The following is a 6,272-nucleotide window of genomic DNA, read 5'->3' as shown; positions in this document are numbered from 1 at the left end:
TGGTTCACCCTCCACTGGCCGCTGTGACTGGCGCATCGTGCTGATCCGAAGCCAGGAGCCAGGTGCCTCTCCTGGTCTCCCATGCGGGTGCAGGGCCCAAGCACTTGGGCCATCCTCCACTGCCTTCCCGGGCCATAGCAGAGAGCTGGCCTGGAAGAGGGGCGACCGGGACAGAATCCAGCGCCCCAACTGGGACTAGAACCTAGTGTGCTGGCGCCGCAAAGTGGAGGATTAGCCTGTTAAGCCACAGCGCCAGCCTCAAATGTATTTTAAAGTTTCAACAACTGAGTGGAATACCTCTCAGCTTAATCCCCAGAGACCTATTATTTTACTTCTGCCTTAATCATATAAACAACTTAGAGAAGAAAACTCAAGTCAAGGCCCAGCTAGCTACTCAGTCTAGCAGACTTTTTCCCTACTGGGTTGATCCTACTGGGGCAGGAGGCCGAAGGACAGAGTGGCTCTCTTTCCCCACTCCGCTGCTCACTCTTGTCTGGTTGGAGTAGACCCCAGGACAGGAAAGAGAATTGGCACTGAGGAGACTCACAGAGACACTACTCTGGGTTCTCTGCCTAACACATTCCTGAATCCTGGCTCCATCAATAACATCTAGGTGGGAACTTCCCTCTGGATTAAGTGTCCCTGCCCCCAGAGAACTGTGTGGAATCTGCAATCAAAAATGTCATTCAATCCTTGGAAGTAGGCCCTATACCCCATGGTCTTTACCAACTACATGTAAACAAAACCTTCCCTGCTCAGTCAACATTTATCCCATGTTTTTAATATAATCATTGCATAATATAATCCCCAACTTGTAGAGCTGAATATAATTTATAACCAAAATTATAAAATATTCTTAGATATTTCCCAGTGCCTTAGTCTTCCCTCCATACCCTCCTTTTTGGCCCCTCTTTTAAGCCATCTAACCCTTTGATGTCCAATCACTGTGCAAGATGGGGGACAGGAAACAGGAGTCAGTGCTGGAGGAAGACATAGTGGGAGGTTGAGCGGTATAGTTTCTTTTCTTGTTTGTTACTTTCATTTTTACTTATTTGAAAGGCAGAGCTACAGAGAGAAGTTGTTTCATCTGCCGGTCTACTCCTTAAATGCCTCCAACAGCTGAGACTGGGCCTGCCTGAAGCCAGGAGTCCAGAACTCCATCAAGTCTCCCACAGGGGTGGCAAGAAGCCAAGTACTGGTGCCCCCACCTTCTGCCTCCCAGGGAGGCAGACTACAGGCGCTCCACGTGGCAGCTTAACCCTGCACCACAATGCCTCCACCTGTGGAGTGTGACTTCTAACTGCATCTCTGCAAACAGTACTGCCCAGCATCAAAACGATGACACTGTGAACAAAGTTATCTAGTTACTTCCTACAATGGTCCCGCAACCAACTAATCGACATTTACTCATTGAGTATCTGTGATATGCCTAACATTCATTCAACAAAACTACATGTTGTCAGGACCCGTGTTAAGTGCTGAACACAAAAAGTATTAAAACATGGTCTCTACTCTCAAATAGTTCATTTCTGCAAGGAAAACAAGATGGACCATCAATACAGTTAACTGAAGTGCAATCTAAGTTAAATCCTGTGGTACTAGCAATGCGTGTGTGTAGACAGTAGAATCTAAAATACACTGAAGTTGTTTAAAAAAAAAAAAAAAAAAAGCTTCTTAAAAGAGGGAGCGCCTGAACTGAGCCTTAAAACAGCAGTGAATAACAGATAAGCAAAAGAAAGGAAGGCAGGCACCCTGGGCTGTGGGAACAGCGTTGGCAAAGGCCAGAGGCTGAAATAAGCCCTAAGAGCTTTGAGAGCAGTGAGGAGATGGAAGGGACAAACAGGCTCTTCATTAGAGCCACAAACCAGTTGAAATCTCTTCGAAAGGAACGGGCAAAATTTGGTTCAGATATTGTGTGTGGGTTATGACTCTTTAAACTGTGGTTCGCTTATAATTAAACCATTGTCTCTAGTCATTGTTAGAGGCTACTGAGAAAAGCCAGTTACCCCATGCTAATGTATAACTGCTTTGTTTTATGCAAAATAGCAGCTCCAGTCTAAAAAAAATAGCTTCGTGCCTCTATTCAAGTGGAAATGAATACCTCCCTCTGGTTGGATAAGAGAAATTCAAAGGCTTTAAGATCACAGAGCCTTTCCTGGACTCACACAGGCACAGCACCATGTAAAGTTCTCTCTCCCTCCTGCAGCACAGGGAAAGGAAGAAAAGGCTCAGCGTGCAGGGAGGCCTAAGATTAGGCCCTGCCAACCCTGCGCAGGCAGCTGATGCAGGCAGAGGCCCCCACCACTCCGGAAGACAGAGGAGAGGGGGTGCCTGAGCTACCCTGCTGAGGTGGGGGGAACAGAAGGGCTTCTTCCAACAAGAGCCAGACTGAGAGGAAAGATACACCACGAGGAGATGCTTTCCTCTACAAACCCAGAGTGAACAAATAAAGAGAAACATACAAATAAGAGAAACCCACAAACATATTCTACTCATTTTTTAAGACTTAAATAACAAAGATAAAATCACTGACATATAATGGCTACTTAACTACCAAGGCTGTCTAAAGAAGAGAGTGAAAAGAAGTCGGAGTGTTGAGTATGTTCAGAGAGAAAATGGCAGGGATTCAGCGTTCTCTGTGCCTCCACAGGAGAGCTCCTTAACAGGGTGTCTGTTATAATGACTCTTAGAACGAAACATTTTCTGGAGCTTTCACAGTAAGGAAGATCCACTCAAAACAACCCACTGTGGTAGGGAAAGCAGAGTGTGCGTGTGAAAGATGCCATGAAAGCTATGCATAACTAGAAGTTATATGCATTGCTAATAGGACCACAAAATGATACAATCACACTGCAAAACAGTTTGAAGGTCTCAGAAAGGTAAACATACACGGCCAGAAACCGAGGCTCATTTGGCTAATCCTCTGCCTGCGGTGCCGGCACCCTGGGTTCTAGTCCTTGTTGCCCCTCTTCCAGGCCAGCTCTCTGCTGTGGCCCGGGAGTGCAGTGGAGGATAGCCCAAGTGCTTCGGCCCTGCACCCACATGGGAGACCAGGAGAAGCACCTGGCTCCTGCCATCGGATCAGCACGATGCGCCGGCCGCAGTGGCCATTGGAGGGTGAACCAACGGCAAAGGAAGACCTTTCTCTCTGTCTCTCTCTCACTGTCCACTCTGCCTGTCAAAAAAAAAAAAAAAAAAATTAAACATACACTTATCATACAACCCAGCAATCTCACTTTGGGGAGGTGAACCAGCAAATAGAAGATCTCTCTTTCTGCCTCTGCCTCTCTGTAACTCTTCTTTTAAAATAAATAAATAAACCTTTTTTAAAAATCCTACATTGTAAAGAACTCAAAAAAAGATACATGCAGGGCCAGCACTTTGCTGTAATGGGTTAAGGCACCATCTGCAGCACCAGCATCCCATATGTGCACCGATTCAATTCCCAGCTGTTCCACTTCCAATCCAGCTCCCTACAAATGCACCTAGAAAAGTACTGGAAGATGTTTGGGCCCCTACACCCACATGGGAGACCCAGAAGAAGCTCCTGACTCCTGGCTTCAGTCTGGCACAGCCCCACCCATTGTGACCATTTGGAGAGTGAATCAGCAGGTAGAAGATCTCTCACTCTCTGTTTCTCTGTCTCTCTCTGTCTCTCTCTCTGTCTCTCTGTCTCTCTCTCTCTCTCTCTCTCTCTCTAACTCTGCCTTTCAAATAAAATAAATGAATCTTAAAAAAAAAAAGGGGGGGGGGGAGGAAAGAGGAAGAAGAAAAGTTGTTGGCTGGCTAAGTCTACTAGGCCATAAAATGTCTGTGGCTAATCCAGCATTTAAAACAAAACAAAACAAAACAAGGCCGGTGCCGTGGCTCACTAGGCTAATCCTCCGCCTTGCGGCGCCGGCACACCAGATTTTAGTCCCGGTCAGGGCGCCGGATGTCCTGGTTGCCCCTCTTCCAGGCCAGCTCTCTGCTATGGCCCTGGAGTGCAGTGGAGGATGGCCCAAGTGCTTGGGCCCTGCACCCCATGGGAGACCAGAATAGGCACCTGGCTCCTGCCTTCAATCAGCACGATGCACCGGCCGCAGCGCACAGGCCATAGCAGCCATTGGAGGGTGAACCAACAGCAAAAGGAAGACCTTTCTGTCTCTCTCTCTCTCACTGTCCACTCTGCCTGTCAAAAAAAAAAATTGAGAGAGGCAGAGAGAAAGAGGTCTTCCATCCGCTGGTTCACTCCCCAATTGGCCGCGACAGCTGGAGCTGCACCAATCCAAAGCCAGAAACTTCTTCCAGGTCTCCCACATAGGTGCAGGGCCCCAAGGACCTGAGCCATCTGCTGCTGCTTTCCCAAGCCATAGCAGAGAGCTGGATAGGAAGTGGAGCAGCTGGGTCTCAAATCGGGACGTATATGGAATGCCGGCACTGCAGGTGGTGGCTTTACCGGTTACACCACAGCACTAGCCCCTAAGAGTGACTTTAACTATTCTCCTTGTATATCTGTATTTTCTAGCTTTTTCACAGAACTACATTGTTTTGCCAAGCAAAGGAATTCATGATTATTAATAGTATATACTTTTCTCAAAGAGTTGCTATGAGGATAAAATAGGATAACACACCTGAAAACCCTTTTAGTACAATAAAGCACCATACAAATGTGGGGTGTCCTTCCCAGCCACTTACTTAAAGAACCCATCTTCCTGCTGTGCTCTACTTTAGGTTATCTCACAGTGAAGAAACACCAAACAGTTCAATCTTCTAGTAGCCAATCTATAGCAGACCCATTTCCCCACCTATCCATCTTGACCTTCACTCTTTTTTTTTTTTTTTTGACAGGTAGAGTTAGAGAGAAAGAGACAGAGAGAAAGGTCTTCCTTCCATTGGTTCACGCCCCCAAATGGCCACTACAGCCGGTGCTGCGCCAATCCGAAGCCAGGAGCCAGGTGCTTCCTCCTGGTCTCCCACGCGGGTGCAGGGGCCCAAGTACTTGGGCCATCCTCCACTGCCCTCCCGGGCCACAGCAGAGATCCGGACTGGAAGAGGGGCAACCGGGACTAGAACCCGGTGCCCATATGGGATGCTGGCGCCACAGGCGGAGGATTAACCAAGTGAGCCACAGCGCCGGCCCCGACCTTCACTCTTAAACGTATGCTCCTGGGTCCGGCGCTGTGGCACAACGGGTTAATGCCTTGGCCTGAAGCGCCGGCATCCCATATGGACACCAGTCAAGACCCAGCTACCCCACTTCCGATCCAGCTCTCTGCTATGGCCTGGGATAGCAGTGAATGATGGCCCAAGTCCTTGGGCCTCTGTACCTGCGTGGGAGACCCAGAACAAGCTCCTGGCTCCTGGCTTCAGATCAGCACAGTTCCAGCCATTGCAGCCAACTGGGGAGTGAACCACCAGATGGAAGACCTCTCTCTCTCTCTCTGCCTCTCCTCTCTCTGTGTAACTGTGACTTTCAAATAAATAAATAAATAAAAATCTTTAAAAAAAACATATACTCCTATAGTGAGCAAACCCCAGTGCGTTTCATTTTCTAATATACCAATACATGAGAAACCCAGTGATATTCCTGTAATAAAGGACTAAATTTCCAATTCTCCCTCTCCTTTTCCTAACCCCTCCAATGACTCTGCTATGTCACCATTCACATCCTACCCTCTCCACTGCATCCACATCCCCATTCCATTACAGATCTGCCCATCTATAACCTCTCGTTTTTATTATTTATTTATTTATTTAAATAGCAGAGTTAGAGAGAGGGAGGGACAGACAGAGATATCTTCAATTGGTTGGTTCACTCTCCAAATGGCCACAGTTTATTTGGGCCATCAGCAGCTGCCTCCCAGGGTGTGAACTAGGAGGAAGCTGTATTGGAACAGACCCAAGACTAGCACCCAGACACTCCAATATGGGACGTGGGCATCCCACCTAGCAATCTTAACTACCACACCAAACACCCTGGGTGGATCTTTTTTTAATGAGAATTAAATATGAATTTTTTTTTTAAGATTTGTTTATTTACTTGAAAGTCAGAGTTACACAGAGAGAAGGAAAGGCAGAGAGAGAGAGAGGTCTCCATCCAATGGTTCACTCCCTAATTGGCCAGAACAGCCAGAGCTGCACCAATCTGAAGCCAGGAGCCAGCCGCTTCCTCCAGGTCTCCTTCGCAGGTGCAGATGCCCAAGGACTTGGGCCATCTCCTACTGCTTTCCCAGGCAATAGCAGAGAGTTGGATCAAAAGTGGAGCAGCCAGGACTCGAACTGGCACCCAT

The sequence above is a fragment of the Lepus europaeus genome, chromosome 11, assembly GCF_033115175.1.
Source record: "Lepus europaeus isolate LE1 chromosome 11, mLepTim1.pri, whole genome shotgun sequence".
In the NCBI taxonomy this organism is placed as follows: Eukaryota; Metazoa; Chordata; class Mammalia; order Lagomorpha; family Leporidae; genus Lepus; species Lepus europaeus.
This window is presented reverse-complemented; position numbering follows the sequence as displayed.